Raw genomic sequence first — 25,977 nt, forward strand, 5'->3', positions numbered from 1 at the left:
ATTCTGGCCATTTACTGTATTTATTCGATTCTAAGGCGCCGTCGATTGTAACGCGCACCCGTTAGCCACGACCTAAAAAAAGAAAAGTCCTTCACAGTACCGCACACTTTTTCATACAGAAATACAACTTTCTCTCATTTGTAAAAAGCAAAGGTACTCCCAATGCACTAAAGCTGCGATAAATTAAAAAAAATATGCAGTTTCGCCCGCAAAGTCAAGCATCGATTCAGATGGCAAATTAGTAGACAGCAATACGAAAAGATAGTAGTTTTATCGGCCATATGAACTAGTATTAAACATTCGCTTACTAGCTAAATTAACAAGCATGGTGCCACACGTTCACATGCAAACATGAACACGAATGACCACGGAAACTATCAGAACGCTGGAGCGAGGAAGTGCGGTAGCAGGAGCGAGGAAATCTACCTTTCTGCGGCCTCTCGCTTCAATGCGAACGAAGCGCCGAGAATTGACTTCCTGAATGACAATAACAGGCTTTAAGTTTTCGTTTCAATTTTACCAGCGATGCAGCATCAATGAAAACATGTCTTGGTTATTATGTTTTCTTTGACACAAAGTACTACTCTTGGTGTACCGTATTTACACGTTTGTTACGTGGACTCGAATGAAAAGAAAGTCGACCCCCCCTCCCCATATCGTGTGCGACAGAAAAAAAAGCATACCCGAGGGCGCATTCGATAACAAAAATTTATTAGTGGCTGACATGGTCACTGGACTACTCATCCTCACTAGTGCTACCACCGTCATTGCTGCTACGGTCCCATAGCGCATCGTCATCCAGTGAAATTCCACATTTGGAACACAATGCACGCAAAACGACTGCACCACAAAAACTTGAACAGCAGCCCACGCCGAATGCACCCAACCACCCGCAGCCGTCAGGGAGGCTCCTTTGACAGGTCTGGTTGGGGCAAGTTCGCAGTCCATGTCGCACCTCACTGGCAGAGATTCATCACGCACTTCAGTGACGTGCGCCGCAAGCTTGGCTACAGCTCTGCAAAGCGTCCAGGCTTCGGCCCGTGGGAAATTCTTCACTTGCTGTCACAGGTGAAAATTTCGCTTCGCTGCAGTCGCCACTCTCGCACCACCCGTTAAAATATCTAGCTTGCAGCCCGCTGAGCAGCAATTTGTTTCTCCGGTACAAAGAAAGGATGGCAGCCCTCATGAACGCTACAGTGAACGATGCTGAATGATTTGTGAGCCTGGAGCCCTCATGACAACTGAGGAAGCATGGAAGTAGCACGTAGCCGGCAGTCAAGTCGAACGCGTCAAACCAATACCTTTGGTCAAACTACGAGCGACAGGGAAAGAGAAACACAAGCGCGGTGCCTGCGCTTCCATGAACTACCGACATAGAATAAAGAACCAACTCGACTGGTGCTCCCCGCAGTGCCACCGTTCTGAGGGTGTCACCGCGAATGGAACAGCGGCGCTTAAATAAACTACTGACACCCCCTCCCCCACATGAGTGTTGTCTACACTGTAAAACTCAAAAATGTTGAAAAAACCCTTCTGAAAAGCAAACAAACGCAAGGAATGGCGAAAAGCTACGGGTAGGGGCATAGAGCAAACATAAAATTGTAACTACAGTCGGAATCCGCAATAACGAAATACTGCAACAACGAAATTCTCGCGATGAAACATTTTGGTATCCCCGTCAATGCCAACAAGATTCAATGCATTTCGTACCTCTCAGCTACGAAATGTCGCTGTACTGCAATCCCGCATCAATGAAATTTGCCGGAACGTAACTCTGCATATTGCGTAAGGCTAGCAGGCTCCAAAATGTGGTCAAATGCGATTGTTTGGCACTAAAATTGCGTGAAGCACCACTACATTAGACTTGTGTGGACGCCACCATTTTGTTCGCCGGAAGTGATCGGTTTGCTGGAAACACGTCATGGCCGCCATCTTGTTCGTTGATCACACGTTTGAAGCGGCACCGTCAGCGACACACACTTTGCTGCCGACATGTGACGACGGTGTTTACACGCACGCCTGCCAGGCGAGATCGTTGTCTGAAACGCGCGTTCAGTTTGCATTCACCATGGCTGACGACTCGGCGAGTCCTAGGCCAATTGTGTAAGGCGAAGCTGAACGCAAAATCAACGCGCATTTCGAACAATCCCTAATCGCAGCAGTGCACTGCATAATGAGCCTCGGTGAGAAAAATGCAGCAAAAACAAAAAAATCCACGTCCCACCTACATGGAATTGTTGATGGCACTTGAGATGGCGGTCGCAGCATATGGAGCGTCACGCATCGGGCCATGATTGAGCGATCATCCGGGAATACGCATCCCTTGCTTCAAGGAGGCTGTTTTTTGGTGCCACCCGAGAGGCATTGTGCTGATTCGGTGCCGGACGTAGATTTGCGTGAAAGAACCGTTGTCGCGATCGTTCACCCGGACGCATCGGCGCCTACGGGCGTTCTGCATCCAGTGCCGAGTTACGCAAAATCTCGCAAGCTATCGCTTCTCCGAAAGCAGTTGACTGAGAATACGGCGCTACAGCAGTACTGCCACTGCTGGTCGACGCATGCAGCACACTTTGTACTGTCGGCAATGCGGTTCTATATCCTCGAGCAAAGCTTGCAAAGTAGGCTAATGGGGTTCGGACAGTAAAGTGTCGTTCTGCAATGCATTCAATGCGTTCGCAACAGCGAAATACTCGCAAAAGAGAACGTTTTCGCATTCCCCACCAATTTCGTTATGGCGAGGTTCAACTGTACGTTGTAGCTCCCGTTGGTCTCACTTTCTTGGCGGTGCCATGTTTTGGTTTCGATTGTAAGTCGACCCCCTACTTCAGATTTTCAAAATTTTAAAGATAGTTCGACTTACAATCATGTAAATACTGTAGCCATTTCCACTACTGCTTTTTTTTACGTAAGATTCTACACTCAGATTCTCATAACCAGAGCTAAAATAAAAGCGCACAAGTTGCAGAGCTACTGCACTCAACCTATTTCCTGCTAACAGCAAAAAAACTCCACTTACCCCTCCTATCCGCTCATTGATAAGCTGTTGAGCGTGCTCTATCTGCTGAGGATTTCCCCGAATGATGAAGACTTTTTCCACAGGGTTTGGTGGGGGTGCCCTTGACAGTTCCACATGGGCACCAGACTGCTGGTTGATCTGACGGATGGCCTCTCCACCTGGACAATGGAAAAACACACATTGTTCACGTGATGCCTCATTATGATGTGTAGCTGTCAGATGCATGGCACCCCGCATTTTGTTACCCAGCACTGCACGCTCCTGCTTTAACCCAAAATTGCTCTTTTGAGGGACTAGTGCAGTCATTCAGGTCAACTAGTGATAGCCCTTGTGGTGCAGTTCATATGCTAGTTGTATGTCAAACTTGCGCTTCTATAGCATCAAATCTCACTTCCCAAACTGGACTGCCCACACTTTTCATTCTTTTGCACCCCACTATTATTCAAGCATTTCGACACCAACCAATATGCCCACTCCGGAGCCAAGTTGGCACATTGGCCATTTAACAGGCAAGGACAGTACACAAATGCAATGACAGCAGCGCCAGCAATGTAAACTCATTCAGTAATTTTTCAAATAGGGACAAGGCCACAAATACCCAAATCACCAGGCACCTCCAAAAACTAATTTCAGCAGTAAAATGAATTCTCGTCTTTTGCAACAGCAGCAGGACAAAAACAGAAGGTTTGCCTGCTTTGTTACTTAATTGAAACAATCTCCACTTGAAATTCATGATGGTTGAAGTAGCAATTCTGAATATTTCACCTTGACAGCACACAGCCCTCTTTCGCACACATTCACTTTGCTGCTTTATACCCACAGGCAAGCTTATGCTGTTCCAACCAGTAGAAGGACAGAAAATCGAACTGCACTCTTCAGCTTCAAGCCTAAGACTCTGGCATTAGCCTTACATTATGCATTATTGAGGACAATACACAAGTCAATATGCGCTAGGCTTCACCTTGAAGCAGTGTACACCCCGCATGCCGCTGTTTTAGAATTACTCAGTACAATCTACTGGCACCAAAACCATCAGCATACTTTTCTATACACTTAAATACAACTCGCTACTCACTTTACATATACTGTACAAAGCATCAACCATGGTAACTCCTACAGAAGGAGCCACCCTTCTCATTGCTCTGCACTTTTGCTGTAGCACAGGATTCCTTGCCCTCAAGGCCAACAAAAACAAATGGCCTGGGGTACGACACTGTGCAAGCTGCAAATGCACGACACTAAATAGCGCGAGTTGTATGTAGAACCGAACCTGCCTTACAGATCAGTTAAGGAGGCACTCTGCTATTGAAAGAATGTTTGCCAGCTTTTTCATCTAAAATAAACTTTGAAGATATTTGTGCCGACTTCAAGTATATATTTAGTTTTGCCTTGCGGTATCTTAAATTATTTTCTTAGCTTCTTTTTTTTTTCGCTAGTTCTTTGCTGCACGCGATGCTGGCAAAGCCCAAGACAGCGCAGATGTTCGGTGCGCGGGAGCACGATATGGGCGTCTTGTACGACATCGAACTTCTTATCTTCTGCAGCGAATGCCGACAGCGTAGACACTTTTCAGCGGTGTAACTGTGCTGTAGGCTGTCGCCAATCGAAAATCTGACACATTGAGTGTGCCTGGAGCCACAAGGGCAAATTCGAAGCTCCGCAGGAGCTTTCTAATAAAAAAACACGTGTTCAAATTTAAGGCCCGTTTTCCCGGAATGGATTTTTTCACTAGCAGTGGTGCTGGGGAAGACGATATCTCAAGAACCACTCTTTAGTTTTGTATGCCGTTTTTTTTTAATTCTGTTCATGAATGACTTTGCAAGGGGTAACAGGCTTTCTTTTTTTTTGAAAGGTGGTGCAGTAATTTATAATAAGCAAATATTTTTGATAAATGTGGTCACTACTGGCTACATCAAATTCAAAGTTGTATTAAAGTTTTTTGGAGAGGAAATTAAAGTAAAGGGCTCTGTAGCCCCCTGGGATACCTATCAAGGGATGATCACAGTGAATTTCAGCTTCCTACCATGTCCTGGCATTTCTCCAGGCTCTTCCTCAGGAACACCTAGTTAGACCTCAATAACTCTGGAACTAGTAAACATCTTCATGAAACTTAGCAGTTCCTCATTGTTTGGTGGTGTGAACATAACCTGAAAGTCTCATCGGGATATCCTAAAAAATAAAAAAGTTCGGTCTCCAGGGTAGCCTCCCCCAAGCCAAGATGATAGGCCTATAGTAAGCAAAGCGAGCACTAGTCATCTACTCACCTTTACCAATGACCAAGCCACACTTGTTGGCAGGCACAGTGTACTGAACCTCGTGAACGTCGTCTCCACCAGGGCCACGGCCCCGACCGCCACGACCCATGCCAGGGCCTCCTGGTGGCCCAAACCCACCATCAAAGCCCCCTCTACCTCGACCCCTTCCACGGCCCATGTTTTGCTGGTCTCTTGCCTGCAGGTGAACAAAAAAATAAAATAAAGATTACACTTGTGCACAGGTGTAGGTCTTGCACAGAGAAGTCGCTCAACACTGCAGAAAATCAAGACCATGCTGCAGGACCAGACACACAGTTTCATCTTGCGGCAAGAGAGACGGAAGGGGAAGATCCCGTTTGCTACCCTATGCTTGGGTAGAAAGGAGAGAAAGCGCGCACATATACACAGTCACAGTCTGGCACTGCATACAGTAGCACAGCACAGTAGCACTTGTAAACATTAGTTCAGGCTGCAGAACTGTTAAATTTGGAATAATTATTAGTTAATTAGTTTGTGGGAAGAACTGCTAAATGGACTAGTGCAGGTATGCAGCCCGCACTACCAAGGTTACAAACGAAAAAGCCCACCAGTCAATGAAAGAAATGGGCCTGCATAAATTACCACTGTTCTTGCAAGAACAGATGAAGCATACTTCTCCAGACAGTAGATCCATCTCACTTTACATGTGACCAATTGAGTTATGTAAAACAGATGCTTTAATGCCCGAGAAAATGCTATAGGAGCCTACGGGTCAAGCACAATACTTCTCAAGCTGATACAAAGCATCGGATAAAAGATTAGTGCAATGGCATGTTGAGAACTCAGGGTGCTAAATGGAATCCATTTGACAGGTCTATAACAGTGGGTTCAGTCCACAAGCATGAAAAATATTTCTGTACATGCTGGCAGAATCAATGCTGTAAATAGTAGACCAGAGGCATGGGGTAACAGCTTAAACAGGATTTGGAGCAACTTTGACAGCAGGTTATGGAAAAAAACCACCATTTTGAAGCACAAAATTCCAAATTAGGAACAGGCAAATTTTGCGGAAACCATGGCGAATGATTGTCAATGTAACAAAAAGCCCTAACAAGTGGCAGAGCAAGCCCTAGTTTACGATTTGTAATACCCATTTATTAGAAACCACTTCGATATTGTTCCAGCATATATGCTGCGACTGACGTATTCAAGAAAATATCGAAGAGTACCGTTGCACAGCTGTATTAAACACTAGTTGTGCACTCCCAACTACCACGTGCATCTTTGAACATGCCTGTCTTGGCCAAAATTTCTAAAAATTACAAACAGCTTTTAGCATGCCAATCAGAGACACCTCCTCGAAATTGAAATGTTTGCCCGTGTTAACTACAGGTTCCAGAGCAACTTCTTCAGGTAAGTTGGAGTTGGCTATGTTTGCACTTATGAGGGCACAGATTAAGAAAGCACCAGACGAGTGTTCCCAAGTGACCTACGATGATTCGGCTATCACAGCTCAACTTTTATTACAATGCCAGGGAATGAAGATTCAGTGCATGCATCGGCTATTTTCATGTCTGTTGCAATAGCACGACTATGGTTGAGATTCAGACTGACCAGGTCACAAGCAAGCAAACGTGCACACAGCAAAACACAAACTTTGGCCACGTTCTCAAACCATTCCATTCAAGGATGTTTTCACTTTGATGGCACCGAATGCGTAGCCGGGCAACATACGGTGTCCGTCTGTTGCCCGGAAAGAGATTATCCACAAGTATGTCACCTTTTCCGGCCACTTGTGAAATGGGTCCCTTTTCTCTGCTAAATTCCAATATTTCAAACCACGCCTTTTAGGCAAGTATGAACCCTTCAGAGGCCGAGCCGTTTTAGTATATTGTGTTTCACAGCATGTTCACATTTTACCAGCATGTTTCCCAGGTATTACGTATATTTTTCTTCTCACGGTCCCAGGAAAAACGCATTAGAGGGGTTCTCTGTATTTGGGTGCACCAGTGAAGCGTCTAATCCCATGATGCTGTAGACTACAGCACAAATTCTATGCCTTGCCACATGGGGAGAACACAAAATTCATGTCACACTCTAGCATTATTTAACCATTAATTGCTTTACCATTTAATTTACCAATTAAGTTAACCCGTTGTGCACACACACTGGACACCCAACGAGTGTGGAAAACACGACCACTTGCCGAGCAGAAAGCACACATAAGCTGCGGAACCAAGGAATTAAAACAGCACCTTCCAAATTATACAATAACTTTCCTACATTCCAACAGATACATTTGGATTCATGGTGCATGAACGTACTAACGAAATTGAACTCAGCCTTGTAAAGACCAAATCAATTCCCACAATCGAAATGGTGTACAATTTCCACCATGCAATCAAAAGAAATCCTTCCCACACCCTACCAAGTATCAAATTATAACTATGACCCAGTTTGCCACTCAGTGCTTATGTAGCACTAGGAAAATGCAAAGTCACTGTATGAATTCTGTAACTTGTACAAGTGCAACATCTTGATACAAGAGCAGAACTGTGAATACTGAATTACGTTCCGCACAGCAAAACAGCTGTTCACACAGGGCCCGTTTTGAATGGCACTACTAAAGTTTAAGACCATTATACATGGTCCACAGCATCTTGGAAGCCAATACAACACTGTCAAACCTAATCAACCATATCTATGCGCTTATGAAAAACTATGGACCATATCATATGAAGCCAACAAACACTGACACCATATATGCACATACATATATGCATCGATGAGATCAGTGTTCTGAAATGACAATGACAGTGCACAGAATATTGAGAACAAATGCTGAGGCTTTAGCATGTGAACATATTGTACATGCAAGGCGTTACAAGTTATGCTGCACTGCTAGGTAGTCAACTTCCATTCATTGAATATTGTAGTTGTGATACAGACTACAGCAGAAAACGTGGCCACAATATTCTAAGAAAGACTTATTCAAAATTTTTATGAGCACCAGTTAATTTACACCAGGTAATATTGCAAGCTGGTTAATTAACAATAATGGTCATACAAAGGGCACCTATTTCCGTTTTCACTATGATGCCTACATCAATAACTTTCCAAATCAACCAACCTATTAATAATAAGAAAAAAAAGTGTCTTGCATAACTAACAAAGACAACACGAAGAAGGCACTCTATTGCAAGAGTCAGAAAAACTACTGAAGATATTCCAAAAATTGAAATTATATATTCACTGAATTCAATACCATCTGAAACCAATTCTCAACATACCATATGGGTAAAAGTAATGGAAGTTGACTATAAACATTCACAGAGAATTAGCATAGCAAAGAACCACATATGTTACCAAGGCCTCCCACTTTCACACAGCAATAGACAACCTGCCAGAATGAGGTGTTAGTCAAGTGCACCATGTCCAGGTAAATAAACACTGGCACTGCCTTCAAATGACCAGTATAATGATCCAACACACTGCAAGCAAATTTGTACTACTGACACTTGTTAGAAACTTAAGCACTGTGCATCATATGCCAGCATCGGGTCCATGTGACAAGTGCATGCAAAGAGAACAAAAAAGTTGGTAAAAACAAGTGGACAATTCATGCACCTGACAGCCAAGGTACACACAACGCATGCCAAAGCAAAGCACACAACACCAGCCACTCAAAAGCCCTCCCCCACTGCCCCTCTTCTACCACAATTATGAACTGTCCACAGGCAAACATAAGACCACCATGCAAACACATGCATTCAAACAAAGCCAAATGAAGGTACAGTCCAATGCAAAAGTCATGCATCCTTAAACAGCATGCATAACAGCTAACATACCATAATCCATTCGACCGCTACAGTATGAGGGGAAGTGTACTGTCTAGAGGTGCTACAAGAATTCTTGTTAAACTAAACAAAGAAAAACCAATATTAAAGGGTACTATAACAAGTACACCAATGTTTATTTAAAAATGTTTTTACTTTGGGGACCAGTAGCAGGTTTAGAAAAACTTGCTGCACAGCAGCAGTGCAAATACGGCAGGGTCTCGCTTGAAGTTGCCCAGCAGCCAACACTAGTGGCCAGGGTTACGCACTACAAGTCGGTGCTTCACTTTCTTTTTACAATGGTGCCTCCTAAAGTCTTCATGAAGCTGCCACAGCCTTTGAGGTTTCAAAAACAGAGGCAACTTTCAGTACTTAACAAAAGTGCACCCTTCACCAAGCGCTCTCCCTTCCCCCAAGAACAGGCCTCCGTTGAGAGAGAAAAATAGAATGCCCACGGCGAAAGGCTCGACTCACGAAAGGTGGCGGAAATCCAAATTGTCTGTGCGGAGCGAATCCGCTGCGGTTCTGTGGCGGACAGAAACGAACAACACACACAGAGGCAGAGGCACACAATTAGAGGAAGGTGCCACCACCGTATTTGCACCGCACTGCAGCCCCCTACAATGGCACTATGCTTCTCTCTAGTCAGTCAACATCCCCCTCACACTGCCACATACGACAGAATTGTGGAAGCTACTCGCTACACATGCACTAGCACACAGCAACACAAGGCAAAGCTTCAGCACATCACACAGACTGATCACAGTCGAGAACCACTGCAACAGACACCTCTACAACGAAATGGCCTGCATAACAAAGAAATAATTGCACCCTGGTTCTCTTGTGAGCGGTGCATGACCTCTACAACTGAGCTGTATAAGGAACCATTTTGGAGACCTCAAGCACTTTGTCATAAAGGCGTTAAGCCGTGTAGCCATCCCAGAAATTTGCCGGGCCCACTGATAACCACACCAGACCTCATGCCCGCCGGCGCAAAATCACCCTGCTCTGCATTGTGCACAAGTTATCCCATTTAGGCTCCTATGCGTGTAACATCCAAAACACCACATCCGTCCGTACAAAATGCACACACCATAACCAATTACAAAAATGAAAAGATCTGGAAGCAACACTGAACTGTCAGTGGCTGTGCAGCTACGCAAAGAATTGCATATAGAACCACTGCTGGATTTTGGCTGTCAGTGTTAATGTAAATTAAGACAGTTGACAGAAATTTGTGTAAAAATTGTATACTTAATTTGAGTTTGTGGCCGAAACCTGAAATACCGCAAGCATTAACAAGAATGGCCACACTCATCCTTCCCGCTAACCACGATTCTGCCGTCATTATTGAGCTGCACATCACACTCAATAAATGCCACCCCACTGGCCTTGGTGCCCTCTTGTGCATCCAGCATTGGCCACAATCTGTGGGATGAGACACCACTATCAGTGTGTTAAATTTCGGGGTTTAAAGTCCTGAAATTACACAGCGAGTTATAAGCAACATTACTATTCTGAGCAACTGGACCGAACATGCACTTAAACCTAAGTACACAAGTGTTTCTTAGATTTCGCCCCATTAAGCAAAGTCCTGGTTTTTAAAATGTCAGAAATGTTATTTTTGGATTCCACAGCAACTAATGCCCTGTATTGGAAATTTTGAACTTCTTGGGTATTTGAATTGAAATAGCATTTTGTCAGGCTGGTTCACTTAATATTTGCTGAACTGCAAATATAGTCTCCTCGCTGCGCAGCTGGTGCTGAAGTCTCCCATTGCAGCCTTCTTGGCCACTATCGCCTTTCTTTGCCACTGGCTGTTCATGCTCACCGACTTTCTCGAAAGACCATCCGAGCCGCACCAACACACAATCTTATAGACTTTGTTAAGCACACATGATGACAGGGTACCACACGATTGGCCGAGCAGTGTTACTCTGCTGCACAGTTGGGTGTACGCCATTTTACCTTGGCGCAGCCACTACTTCCACACTAAGCACAATGGACAGCAGCTTTGTGCCCCGCACAGCACACGTTTTGCAGCCACATCAGCTAAAACAGAGAGACAAGACCACAGAATATGTATGCTCTGGCAATGGAACGAGAACGAAACTTTCTTATAGAATGCACAGGCACCACGTACCTTCCATGCAACACAACAATGTTAACCACTGCACGTTTAAAGGCAGTGAGAGCATTGCTAGTGGTTGCAAACTGAAAGATATAGAAGGACAAAGTAAATAGGACCAAGGTGAACAGAGGAATGATGTTGCCATTCAGCTTGTGTGTGCAGCTTACGAGGAGATGTCAGTGCAAGACTGGGAATCAGTGCTAAGTGACTAACAAGCATCGGGCATCCCGGCTTCACGCGTACATGGCAGGTGTGTGAAACCCACCACTAGTTTATTTTGTGGGATCGGCAGTGTGTCCACCGAGAATAGGCAACGTGCCTTCAAAAAGCAGCACATGGATTCAGACAGTCAATAAGACTATAGCTCTAATATGCAAATTATTTTTTACATCTCATCAAAATTTTTTATAGTTTTTTGAAATGATTGTTTTCGACCATGTTGATAATTTGCTGCAGTGGCATATCTGGACTTGGGTTAGCAGTGCCAAAAGCAGATTTAATTCTCAGAGTCAAAATGTGTAATTTCGACATTTTTGCTGCTCCTTCATTGTGCTGTAAAAGCAGCACTGGCCTCCTTATTAATTATAGTATCAATTCATGATATCACAACTCTCTCAGAAATAGTTACTGATTGAGCAACGAATACAGGGCAATTATTCATCTAGGAAACTAGTTTTAATATAATTGGATGTTTAAATGTAGCAGTAGAAACTGAAGCCTGTGTAGTTTGTGAAAGTTGATAAAGAAATAAAATACTTCCATAACTCATGGACCCCCATTAAAATGTGGCCACCATGCCAGGGCAACCTCATGCTCAATAGCAGATTGCCTTAGTCATTGAGCCACTACAATGGATCAATAAAAGAAGCTTTCACTGTAATGGCTTAGTAGTGTTTTATTGTTAGCAACATCAAAGATTGTTCTATACATTGTTGAAAAAAATGTATATCTTGCTGAAAAAGCGGATGTAACCAAAAAAGATCATTTTATTTACGTTTCAAGGCCCCTGTGGAAGGAATACCGTATTTACTCGATTCAGACGCACACAGATTTTTCGTGACCAACATAAGAAAATTGAAAACCTCGATTGTAACAGGCACCCGTTTTCCATGACAAAAAAGAGTACAATACCGCGCACCTTCTGCTTCCATATAGGAATCGAATTTTCTCTCGTTTGGAAAAAACAGATTTATTCCCAATACACTAAAGTTGGGATGAATAAAAACAAATGAAAGCGGCGTACCTTGCCGCAAAGATTTTCACTGCGCCGGTACGAGTCGCGTGGGCCAACAGATATCGTTCTACGTCGCTATCAGACAACTCCTTAGCGCCATCAACAGAACAAGGCATTTCATCCTCGGTGCCATCCATGGCAATCGAAATCCCGCACTATTTAAGGGGGGACCTGAGCCTCGAGCAATACCATTATTGATATTGCTGCTAGAGGAAAGAAATTTGTAAGTAAAAAATATTTTATACAATTTTTCCTGTTCCCATGTTTCGGGATGATTGGAAGAAAATGTTTTGCAGTAAGAAATGTAAAAGTTACGTGAAAATATTCCTGAACACTGAAGGAGTGCAGCAAGCATTGTCTTGTGTTTCTACCTCTGTTCTATCCAAAGTTGCAGAAGTTCGAATTTGTAACTTGACATGCAATATATATTTTTACTTTCCTCAAAATTTCAATATGTCAAGGTGCAGAAATATGTTATAGACTTACTGCACTCCCCGAGAGCCAGATAAAGTAAAAATTATTCAAATTGGATGATTAGGCAAGTAACTATGCTTCCCAGAAAATTGCTGATTACCAAAAAAAAACGTGTTGAGAAAAGTGAAAACAAAAAACTTGCCATTATGTGAAAAAAAAAAGCATTTTACTCTCCTGGATGCATGAAATTGTCATAGCCAATGGCTCAGAAGGCTCTAGGGGAATAATCTGGATGGGGATTTCCTCGCTGCCGCTGCTTTGCAGCTGCCGAGGACATTCGCTTTCTCTCCACACTAGCAATGCGACGACAGTCCTTTTTCTTTTCTTCACCAATATTATTAAACTTTCCAACCTCACTAAGATTCTTGTGATGATTTCAAATATGTAACTCGTTTTCGAATAGGCCATTTACTTCTCAAGATAAATGAAATTCATTGTTCATCATTTGCAGAAACAAGAGAAGAATACCCGCACTACAAAAATTCATAGTAGGGAACAAATATAGGGAACACAATATTCACTGTTCCAAATGCGAGTTCCCTACTGTCTGATCTAAAGCAGAACTGAAAAATTTTAAAGCATAAGTTCCAACATCTGATCCTACCATTGTGTAATTTGCACACTCAGCTACAAGTAAGCCAAAACAAACATTATGGCTCTACATGTCTTGAAGGCAGAGATACAGTCGCCGACCGATTTTCCGGACTGCAAAAATTCGGACATGTCCGATTATACGGTCAGCTTCGTGGCACTGCCATTCTCCCCATAGACCATAATGTATAACAACTGCCGAAAGTTCGGACACCTTGCAACCACTCGTCTGATTTTTCGGACACTCCTTGAGCCAACTCGATCGAGGGCATCATGCACCGACTCTGACCGGTGCATAGTTCGATTTGCTGAACTCCGTTTTTGTTTTGAACGGAGCCTCCTTGCTGCCCCACGAATTGGCGCTACTGGAAATCCCCGCTCATCATCGTTTCTGCCTGGTTCAATAGAGTGGTCGTACAGCAGTTCCGGTTTCAGCTTAGTAAGCCATGTCAAGACAATCCAGCAGCCGATTTCTTTTTTTCGCACACGATGCTGCGAGCAGCACGTTTTTCGTTTGTGCGACTGGTGTCGGCACGGTGGTGTTTGCGTTGTGTGCTGTGCCGAGGTTTCGGTGATCCAACGCGGCGTACGGAAACATCACGTCAAGTGTCTAATGGCGCCGACAGTGCCCGCGCAGACTGCGCTGGGGAATGCCGGCAAGCGGGTGCTGGGAGGCCTAAGATTTGTCGCCTTCCGATGTGCTCCCTACTGACGCGGAAAATATTCTGCCGAGACCTGCGCAGTGGTTGCATTGCGATTCCGGACACCGTCTCATTTGACAGTTTCACAAGTACTGACACTGCTGTACTGACATGCGCAGAACTCGACGATGATGAGATCGTTCGTCAGGTTTCTGCTGCTCCGCCGGATGATTACGCACCATGTGCTACGCTGCCGTCGCATGCGGAGCGTGCACAAGCAGTGACTGTGCTTTCAGCCGCCTATAGTGACAGTACGACCCTCTCCGAGATTCACGCTTATCTGATTGCGCGTAAACGGAACAGCGTGCACTCACGATTTCTTCAAGCCTACTGCCGAGCCCGAATAAGTGCGTGGAAATAAAAGATTTCGTTTTTTTTCTTAATCTGCTTTTTCGGACATCTGTTTATTCTGACATTTCTGGAGTCCCCGTGAGGTCCGAATAAACGGTCGGCGACTGTATCACTGCTGCAAATCAGCAAGTCAAAAATCAGTGTTTTGAGAAAACAAGAAATACATTCTTTTAATCAAAAGCGCAGAAATAATTTTCCACTATTTTGCCGTGAAAATGGCTAAAAGCCACCAGGAATGTACTCGCTCTGACCACGGCCACCCAAATGTGTGAAAAACATCGTTTAGCGCCGTTTGCCGATTCCTGGTGGCTTGCATCGCGCGCATCAAGGTTGCCGTTCAAGTGGGTCGAGCTCCACGCCGACGCGATACCACTGCAGCATACGCACGTGATAACGATATTTATGGTGAGGCCATATTCCCGTTCGCTTTTGTCTACTGCAACGCTACCACCACACACCTTGCACTTGACAAACGACATCAGTGCATTCATGGAGTCCTACTGACAATAGCATCGACTAGTGCGGCTGCAACGCCGTCGGCGCGAGTGAGCAAATCCAACTTTCGCTTTATCGCTGGGGTTGACGTAAGAACTTGGAAGTACTTTTCAGCATTCATCTCCCTCTCCAGCAAATCCGCACGCTGCAACATTGCAGTGTCACGCCGAACGCGGTTGCTGTCCAGAACACACACTCGGTGAGCTGGCTAGGTTTACTTCGGCATCAGTTACGGTTGGCAGCGGACGATGCGAACGATTATGAATGTTCTCCAAAGCAATGGAACGCTTTTGGAAATTATAAGCTCATCGCTTGTTTCTGCCGTAGTTGGGCCTCGTGGCGAACTTCCCTGGTGGATCAGTCATCATTGCACATTTGCCACAAACCTACGAGACACACCGTCACGTCGCCTGCGGAACGGAGCAGACAGGAACCTCACGCAGCCAACCAGAGCACGCGTTTCTGATCACACGCGCTAGTTGACGAATGGGATCACGTGTTTGGACTTCTTTCTTTCCTGATTTCACCGTCACCGGCAAGCCGGCGGAGTCACTTTTGGCGGGAAACTGAAGAAAGGCTCCTCTTTCCAAAGAGACCAAGATGGCTGCGATTGCGCAGGCACATAGGAAAACAGCTACGCGCCGCGAAAAAAAGCTTTGTTTTTGCACGGAATTCAGCTGACAGTGATGTTATCAATTGATATTGCGGGCAAAATACTCTTCCGCAAGGTGTGAAACTTGGTGAAATAAAGGAACAGGAGCTGTAGGTACTGAAAATGTTATTTTCAAAAAAATCAATTTTTTTCGCCTCGAGACCCATGTCACCCCCTCCCCTTAACCACAAAGAGGAACAAATGCCAGCTGCAGAAGTACAACCTTCACATTTGGCAGCTTGGGTGCAGTTGGTGCCTTGTCGATAAATTAAGCTATTGCCACAATAGCGTCCTTCAATAGTTTCAGTGTCGAGGAGGCACTGGCAACATAACAAATGCAGTGCTCTTTCAATTTCTCTCCATAGCATATGGTCATGCAGGCGGAGTCTCAAATATAGAATGCTGCACCTTAAAGAGTCTGAAATATCAGTCGTTTACACCAATCTAACAAGTGGCAGTGCATGGAAGCTGTTCGAACAACCAACCACATCCAAAGTATAATTCGGAGATTGTATTCGCTGTATTTAATCTATAGTTCACTTGGAACAATATCAAAAAGAGCAAAACCAATCTGGAATGCCCTAAAAAGAAAAGCTGTCGAACATACCTTGGTGGCTGCAAACCCAATTTGCCACTTATGCTATTGAAAAACAGAACATTTAGTTGTACCTCGAAACAGTACGTCAGGAGTTAGAAGCGCTGAATTAAAATCGGCAGTTTCAGGTTTAAAACCATGGTGTGAATCATGTCCAGCCACGGCAAAAGCACTCGCAGTAATCCGTTAGCATGCATGAAATAAGTGAGCAACTGTCGCCTCAGTCTGTCAAGGCCATCTCTTTACAGAATGAGGCAGTACTACCTGCATACAAACTCCTCCATCGAAGCAATACCCGTTTTATTGTCAGTAGCGACATACTCCCAAAGCTCGGCAATGCCTGCAACTTCTACAGTGCTGTTTCACTGTCATGCGGGGTTTTGGTTGGGCATGCAAAGCCCTCCTTTACGAGTTGTTTACAGTGGAAAACGGTCCCTAACTTGTTTATGTTGACCAGTATTGCCACTGGTTCTCCCGCCTTCATGATCGTGGCGTGGCCAGTTATAAGAATCATGAATACGGTGCTCGTGCTTCTTCTGACAGCAAGCAATAGTTCATGCCTGAACATCGCCATCTTTTACAAACTGGGCTGGACATGTACTGCACACATCTACAGTTGAGTGCCCATAATACATGACCTGTATAATGACCTAATACTCTCCCAGTTTTATTGTGAGCAGTGCAATGAATGACCTTTAAAACAAATAATTAAGGAGGCCCCAAGCACTTCGTTACAAAGGCATTTGATTGTAATATGCGATAACCCATACGCCGTTCCTTGTGCAGGCAGCGCGATGAGAGAGTCTAGTTTTGCTCTAGCAGCATAAAATCCTGGCATGGCCAACTATCGTATTTACTTGCATAATGATTGCACTCACGTAATGATCACACCCCTGAATTTTGTCGTCAAAATTAATTTTTTCTTTCCCGTGGAATGATCACACCCCGAACTTGCAGCAGTGATGCGTTATGTGCCAAGTCTAGCTAATTATGATCGCGCGTACCATCTGTCGAATGCTTCCGATTGTACGCAAACGAATCTTCAAGACATACCAAGCGGTCTGCACGCACCAAACATTCTTAAGGGGAGACGCGGGTCAAAAAATCGCGGTTTTCTAAAAAAAATTCACTTTTTATGCGAAGCATATTACGAGAGCTCAACCCAGCTCCTCAGGCGCGGCGGTGTCGCCTTCAATACCACGTGACACCGTGACGTCACGAGAGAGCAGAAACGGGGCTCCAACTCGCGCCGTCGATCGCGGCGTCGCGGCAGCATATAAGCAGCTGCGCTTGCCTCTGCTAGACACTCACGAGGTGAGATGCCTCCTGGAGGACAGAGCTGCTCGTTGGAATGAGAAGCGAAGGTTGCGGCTTGCTACAGAGACTGATTTTATAGGTGGCTTTGGCTCAACTCTTGCAAGATGGGCTGGGTGGGAATCGAACCAGGGTCTCTGGAGTGTGAGACGGAGACGCTACCACTGAGCCACGAGTACGATGCTTCAAAGCGGTACAAAAGCACCTCTAGTGAATGCGGTGTTGCCTTAGAAACGAGCTGTTTCTAAGGCTCAGGCGTGCGTCACTTGCTCAGGCGCACATTTCGTTGCCGCGCCGAACGCTGCGTTGCTCGACGCTCACCGCGTCCAATGCGGGGCGCGTAGTCGCTGCGCTGTAGCCCATTGTCTTACGCCCCTTGGCGGGTCGACGGGAACGCTGTCGCGTTCCACTCTTGAAGGCGAAGCAGAGTAACGCATGAGTTGTTTCTTCGTCTAGCCGAACCAAATATAGCCAAGCAACAGCAGTTCACCAGGCTAAACAGTGGTTCAACAACTAAAATAAAGGCTAGTATGCTTCGCATCCTGAGCTTAACCTTAGCTAAGCCACAGCCATTTTTTGTTTTAAGCTACATTGTCATCTTTGGTCTATAAACTTTTATTTCTGTAAATATCAGGCCGAAATTCGCACGAGAAGTCGCCAAAAAATGCGCCTAAGTGAGCGGCGGAAACTCTATATAGTCCACCGAAAGTTTAGAAAGTCCGCGCCGTTAACATCGTTCTCACGCAATCGAGCGTCGCTGCCCGCCATTTGCAATCGTTGGGGCGTGCAGCGTCAGCCCTTTCCTCCAAGGTTCAATGGCTGTCGGTCTCGTATGTTAACGGCGAATAAAAGAAAAACGAGAAAGAAGGCGAGACTGTCGCGCATTCTGAATTGCGCGCCATGCAGCGCGGCCCCGCCATTGGACGGCGGTGCTCCTTTTGTGAAGCAAATCCGAACCACCGCCGCAGCGCGTTCTCGCTAGCCGCATAGTTTCCCGTGTTCTCTCCGCGTTTTCTTGAGATGACTAGCCCGAAAAAGCGCAGTTTCGACGCCCGGAATTATTGAACTCGGCACAAGTACCAAGGGAAACGGCGTTCAAAAAACGACAGCAGAGTACGGCGCCCGCGACGCTCCAACGTCGGTTAGGCCTACCGCCGACACCGGCCGCCGCGACAGTGGCAAAATTGACGCTGCTGTGGATTTCAACAGTGCATCGCAGAAAAAGATGGAATTCTGCAAAAGCGAATCAAGGTCTGACGGTGCCCCTGCTGCTAACACGGTGTTGTGCGAGATAGGCGCATTCACGGCACTGGTGACAGGTTCGGCATGCCCCACTTGCCGTGAACGGAAACTCGCTGTCCGAGAAGTAGCTGAGAAGCGCAAAGGACTGTCGTCGTACCTAGAGCTACGCTGCAAAAATCCTGACTGCCCTGAATCTGTGCTTTCATTCACGCACACGTCGAAGCGGATCATCTCAGCCGTTGCATGCGGTGACCCCGGGGCGAACACTCGCTAGGACAGCGGGAGCTCGCGCGACGGATTTGCCATAAACGTGAAAGCTGTTTTGGCAGCGCGCGCTATAGGTGCTCGATATGACGGCTTTTGCGATTTTGTGCGATCATCGGCCTTTCAAAACTGCTGCATCACAAGACAGTCCATGCTATTTCTAAGTGTGACGAAGATTCATGCAAAAACAATTGGATTTTGAAGAATAGAAGGTTTTGAAACTTTCAAACCTGTTTTTCTCATTTTCAAATTTTTTGATATTTTCGTGTCTTCCGGGAAGCTTTTTGTACACTTAGTATTGGTGTATACTAACGAAATTTGGCATACATACTCTTGAAGGTACGTAGAATGCCGATATCTACTTGAAATTTCAATATCAGTCGTAAATAATTACAATAGTACAAAGTTATGTCTCGGGGAACTGAAAGAAACAATGGCTGAAGTGTCAAAATTTTTTTGTCCCACTTCCAATAACTGAACACGTTTTTTGACTAGATATCGGCACCCTGCGATCTATGAAGAGCTAAATGAGCTATAGCACAGTACTTTTTGTGAAAGTTTAATTCATAAAAAAGTGCCCGTCAAGATCACTATAATTTGTCATTCAGTATAGTATAACTCGAGAACTATAGCAGCTACACAAAACCTAATTGCATATTTGAAATCTGCATAAAAAACTAATTGGCTGAATTTTGAAGTTTCTGGTACAAATAATAAAAAAAGTTGTTTCGAGGAGCCTCTCCCCTTAAGCAGACGACCCATTCTACTCCTTTGATCATTCTCCATACTTGCATGAAAAACGAAAGCTACAATCAAACTTGAGTTGGCTTTATTATTTGTAAGCTTTATAATGGCTGTGGTCAACAACAACAAAAGAAGGCGCCCTTCGATTCTTGTCTGCACTTGTGGGCCACAACTAATTGCGAGCGGCAGCGATAGTAGCCACGTTTACACTACGCTCACGCTTCTGACACAGCTAAGATATTCGCCCACACATAGCAGAAGCATGCCGTATAAAGACAGTAGTGAAGACAAATGCCGCAGTTTCCGCAGCATACCCGCCATGGGTTTGTCACTGGCAGCTAAGCGCGCCCACCTGTTTCTGTCCCCTCAAAGTGGTCATGGCTACGTTATTGCCGCAAACTTGCCGATAGTAACGATATTATTCATTACTGACATAGAAGATACTGTTTCAAGGCGCGTAATGTACTCATGAGAAGAAAAAAGCGCATTCGGCTTGCTCCGCTGGCCGCCATTTTTGTGTTGGTGTACCCTGCACTGTTACAGCGGCAGCTGCCGATCCGTTGACCTGTTGTCATCCCGCAGCAAACGCGGGATGAAAAAAAGTTTCCTTTTTGCAGGAAATTTAACCCGCGTAATGATCGCACCCCTGAATTTGCGTCAATTTTTTTACAAAAAGGTGCGATCATTATACAACTAAATACGGTAGTTCGATAGGCCTTGTGCAGCAGCTCAACGCCCCCTGTCTAAAGAAGCTGCTGACTTGGTCAAATTCTTGGGTCATCCTGGGCCCAAACCAGCTTGGCACATGTCGACAGCTCGTGTTACAACAATTTGTGCAACGCTTTGCATTTTGTAATGTCAACTACAATTGAGTGACAAATTTTTCACTAAACTCAGATTGCAAGTTTTTGCAAGCAGTACATTTTTTAAAGGTTATGAACAAGGTGCTACTATACTCATGCATAACACCTTAGTCTAGCCTCAACGATAATAAATCCAGTACAAAAGTTACTTGAATTGAAATGTGAAAAATCAACATGTAGCTAATACTTAAGTTCGACGGCCATGTGTGAATGCATGCTGCATTCTGAAGTGTTTGCAGCAGTCACGCATGCTTACAGAAGCAATGTAGGGTAAGGTAGTATACATTGTCGGCATTTTTCCAGTGTGAAAGTTGTCCGAAATTATGCACACTCAATCACAGCCATAGTGTGATCTAGCTCCATCTACACCAACACCATTTCTTTGAAGTCATTACTGAGCTACCAAGGTACCTCGTTTCTTGTTACAAAGCCTTGCCCAGCACCAGAGATAAGCCATTGCTCACAGTCACACCCTCCACTCACCAGGACACTCTGGATGAGCTCGCCAATGAACGAGGCAGCGTGGTGCACTTGGTCAGGACCGCCAGTGAGCAGACAGACGCGGTCAGGGGCATTGTCATCTTGTGGCTGCTGAAACTGGACACGGGCCCCAGTCTCCTGCTGGATGCGTTTGATCATGTCCCCCTGCTTGCCAATCACCACGCCTACTGCCTGCTTGGGCACCAGAACTTCTTGGGAAGCACCACCAGGACCTCCTCCGCCAGGACCACCTCCGGGAGGCCCACCATATTCGCCACCGCCGCCTCCACCGCCGCCGCCACCACCACCGCCACCACCGGGTCCACCAGGGCCGACCCCACCATAGCCACGACGGACATTCTGAGGAACCGCCAGAACGAAATAGCCAAGACATTTAAAATCCCCCTGTTCATTGATTATGCTGGCTCCTGCCCATTCTGAAGTATGTGCAATAAAAAGATTCAGCCCCAAACAAACTGGCAAATTCAATATTCAGGGAGACATGGCAATTCTCGCTAACTATCCTCAGATCTTTATGCTCAGAAATATTAAGAAGTACATTATATTTAGCGTGTTTTTGAAAACTGGACAAGGAAGTGCAGTTTCACAGCAGACAACTTTTCCAATTATGAAGCACCGCCATCTTAGTACAGCTGTAAACAGTAGATTGATCCTTCAGATAGCTGCAGCGCCATATTTCTTCATGCGAAAAAAGGCGAGCAAAAGGAACACTACACAAGCCTCAACATGGGCGACTGCAGTGAAGTGGCACACAAGGAATGCTTTTACTAGTCGACACAGATGTCACCATTGAAACGCTTGTTTCAAACCTATTTGGGCAGTGGGAAGTTCAAGGTCCTTACAGAACATTACTCAACATGAAAGGACAACTCAAATATTTCAAGGATGCCGAAGCCCAAAATTCATGAATGGTAAACAAACCTTAACGGCGCACAACTGGAAAATTGTGAAATCTCCTTCGCCTTAAACACAATTTAACAGCTGCTGTGTTGTACACATGCTTCAAGCTCTAAAGGTGGTTTTTCAAAGTTTAGTTTCCCTTTGTAATGACTTCAGTCGCCTTCTAACATGATGGTTAGTGGTGTCCAGCCTGAGTCAAAGATACTATGTTAAAGCCAAATGGCTGAAAGTTACTTTCTGCCAGGCATTACCAGAGCCTAAGGCTTGAAAATGGAGCCATAATGGCTGTAGTGTGAATTAGCAATACAACTAAATGGCGACCTGGCTTCATGAAAATAAAGCCGGAAATACAATTTCTGGGGTTCAATTTGGGGTCGCTGTCTGGGTGGACGTTACTATCACTGTATTTACTCGAATCTAGGCCAGCCCCAATTCTAAGCCGACCCCCGAATGTCCGAAGCCAGAAAAAAAAACTTGCCTCAAGTGTAGGCCGTACAAAAAAGTGTGGACAGCATTTACAAAATGATAACAGCATTTATTTAATATGAACATGCCAAGCTCACTCTACATCATAACTGCCGCTAGCCTCGTCCCTATAGCCCAGAACGACATGTAAGCTTGCAGATGCGAGCAAGCTCGCGTCCGCACACCCATGCATGCGCAGACAGTACGGCATCGCACTCGTTGAAACGCGGCACGATCTCGGCGAACAGCAGTTATTGCATGGCTACTTTCATCGCTGTGATCTCATTGCAGCACACGCAAAAGCGTCTTTCGTTGCCCCCTCGAACGATGGACGTTTTTCTCATCGATGCTGAAGTCCCGCCACGCTTACTATGCCTCTGCGGCTAACACAACTTTTTGTTTGAAAGCAGCACTATAGTGACATTAACCTGTTTGGTGCCATTACGATAATGCCATGCCGCACGCCAATACCACATAATAAAGAACCAGCTCCAATGCGACACAGGTCAGAGCGACAACATCGCTCGTGCACTTCGGTGGGCTACTAGCCCGGGTGGTAGTGGCTGCGATGCTGACTTTTCTACATAGCGCTAGCTATGCACCATATTTATCAGTTTCAGTTACGAACTGGCGCAATTTTCAAAATCCTCAAATCTGAGCCGACTAGATCTGAACTAGCGGCCAAGATTCGAATAAGTACGGTAATTTCACCCCAGAGCAGATTGCCAGCGGCCAGTCACAAAAGCTTCAAGTAAGGCAGCCTTCACACACTTTAGTATCAATCTCCACAAATCAGGAAATCTCGGGTATCATTTGAAAATAGCTCAGTAGTTCCTACCTCATTGCTCGCCCACATCAGTAGCAGAAACTATACACACAGCATATTTCAACCCATTGCCTCTCATAATAAAAATTCCACCTGCTATATTTATTCGTACAATGAAGCACCCGACTTTTCCAATCAGTGTTTTTTTTTCTTTTCCTGACATAATTATTGCACCCCGAACTTGCCACCATCAAGTAAGAGATCCATTATGCAGCTGGATTCAAGGCGTTTTGTCATGCTGTAGTGACAGATCGGACACACTGGCATCGCTACATCTGGACCACCATAAAAAAAAAGCTACCGAACATACCTTTCTAACTACGAAACCAAATTTGCCATTTGATCTAAAAAATACACGTTGCATAAAGTACCCAGTAAACAATAAAATGTTTATACTTCTAATCAGCATATATGACGCGTTAAGTGGGCTGAAATAGTCGGAAATACGCATTTGCTTTCGTAGGAGTTAGCGGTTCACAACTGCGCTGTCCAGCTGCTGTGCGAACGCTAGTGGCAATAGTAAAACGTGAAGGAAATCAATGGATGACTCAATAGACGACAGTGCACTATGCGTGAGCATCGGGGTCGGTGTCAACGACAGGTCATTGCCAATCTTGTCACCCCCGTTGCACAACGCCGCTGTCTGTCTCGGCATTGATCGCCGCAATCTCTTCGCATAGCTAGGCACCACTATCTGCATTCAAAAACATCGAAGCACCACCTGTTTTGTCGTTGCTCGGTAGTCTCACCGGCTGGCCCCCGATTGTGGCAGTCATGATCGAAGCACTTCTGTGTGAACTCGCAATTTAGGCCTTGCAAAACTTGCAGCTTTGTTTCAAGCACTACACAATCGCACTTTGTTAGCGGCGCCTTCTATCAACAGGGCTGTCCACTGCTGCTTTCGTGGCACTGCGAGGTGGGCCAACCTCATGCTCGATAGCAGATTGCCTTAGTTATTAAGCCACCACAACGGATCAATAATCGTTCGCTGAGAGGGGGGCGAAGGGTGGGCGCCGCTGCGCTTCACGCTTTTTGCTCTCCTCGCACCTAGCCCGATCGCGAGCAACGCGGACACGAGGCAGCTGGAGCCACCTCGAGGCACTATCATAACATGCTATCATGAGATAAATTCAAAAGTGATAACGAGATCATATCAAGAATAAATACAGTAGTTATGACAAGATGACCTATATTGGGGCTGCTAAAGTAAGCACATGTGGCACAGGGTTTTAGTATGCCCCGCACTACTTCCAGGCTGAGCACACAGACCATGCCCTGTGGCTGCAAATGCTGTACCTTCCCTTGTCAGGGAACAGGGAAAGCACACCACTGATCCCTAAAGATGGAAAGGGGGGGGGGCACATCTGGAGGGACAATGCTTCTGCATGTAAAGTTGGAGAAAAGCTAAGACTTACTTCCAGCTCCTTTTCTGTGATGAGGTCCAGCACAAGGCGCTTGGCGTACTGGAACAGCGTACAAGGACACTCTTGAGGGCACAACTCTTGGTATGCACGTGGCAATGAAAGCTAGTTTCAATATTTATGGAACGAATTTAATAAAATTCGGTGGGTAAATCATGTATTAAGCTGATATCACATTTGATATTTTTGTGCTGTCTGTTATAGCTTTTAATTTATGACAGCTGACAGCCTCTGAATTGTGAGACCCCAAGTAAGGGGGGAAGCGGTCCTCGAAAACCGAAAAATCGCAATAATTGAAAAACAATATTTTGGGTTGTGTGTCTCAATCTACCTGATCTTTAATTATCAGCACCTAATTCAACCGCAAAGTAAAAAGCGCTACTTTTGAGGCCACCGCGGGGCACAAAACATGTGCAAATGCCAAAATGAAGTCAAACTATACGCGCGCGCCATTTTCGGCCCGTATGGCCTGCCTGCTCAATCTTGGGGTCGTTTTGATCGTGCATTCTTTGTTTTGCCGCCTTCTTTCAGCAACGTACACATCACAGCGCATTTCTCTGGACGGGGAGGCTAGCACGAGTGCTGGAGGCGACGGACCGCGCGCAACCAGAGCCTACGACAACGGGAGTGCACGCGATAGCTTCGCTGTCAATGTGAAAGCTCTTGTGGCCGCGCACTCAGTAGGAATTGGAATTGGCTACAAGCAGTTGGTCAGATTTTCTGCAGTTTTCGGATTGCAAAAGTTAATGCATCACAAATCTTTTGCTGCCATCGCCCGGAAAGTTGATGACGTGGCAATGAATGCTATCGCCGAAAATCTTGCGCGAGCCAGGCAATTCACAGCGAGTGACGCGGGCGGGGACAAAATTGCCGTCATGTATGACGGTACGTGGCACAAAGGAGGCCATAAAGCCACAATGGTACTGGAACTGTTGTGTCCCTTGACACTGAACTTTGAAGTCCTGTCCAATTTTTGCCTAGCCTGCAGTCGGCATAACGCCCTGCCAGATGAAGAGGAAATCTGGCAAGCATTTCATGGCCCAGTGTGTGAGCAAAATGCTCATTGTTAATCTCGTGCAATGGAAGCGGAAGCCGCCGTATGAATATGGCAAGGGAGCCTGACCTAG

General features: G+C 45.5%; 1 pseudogene; it reads right to left on the bottom strand.

The window, feature by feature from the left end:
- The window catches only part of LOC139052002 (far upstream element-binding protein 1-like), a 53,470-nt pseudogene that overhangs the window by 20,736 nt on the left and 6,757 nt on the right, over nt 1-25,977 (bottom strand).

This window comes from Dermacentor albipictus, unplaced genomic scaffold (genome assembly GCF_038994185.2).
Source record: "Dermacentor albipictus isolate Rhodes 1998 colony unplaced genomic scaffold, USDA_Dalb.pri_finalv2 scaffold_17, whole genome shotgun sequence".
In the NCBI taxonomy this organism is placed as follows: domain Eukaryota; kingdom Metazoa; phylum Arthropoda; class Arachnida; order Ixodida; family Ixodidae; genus Dermacentor; species Dermacentor albipictus.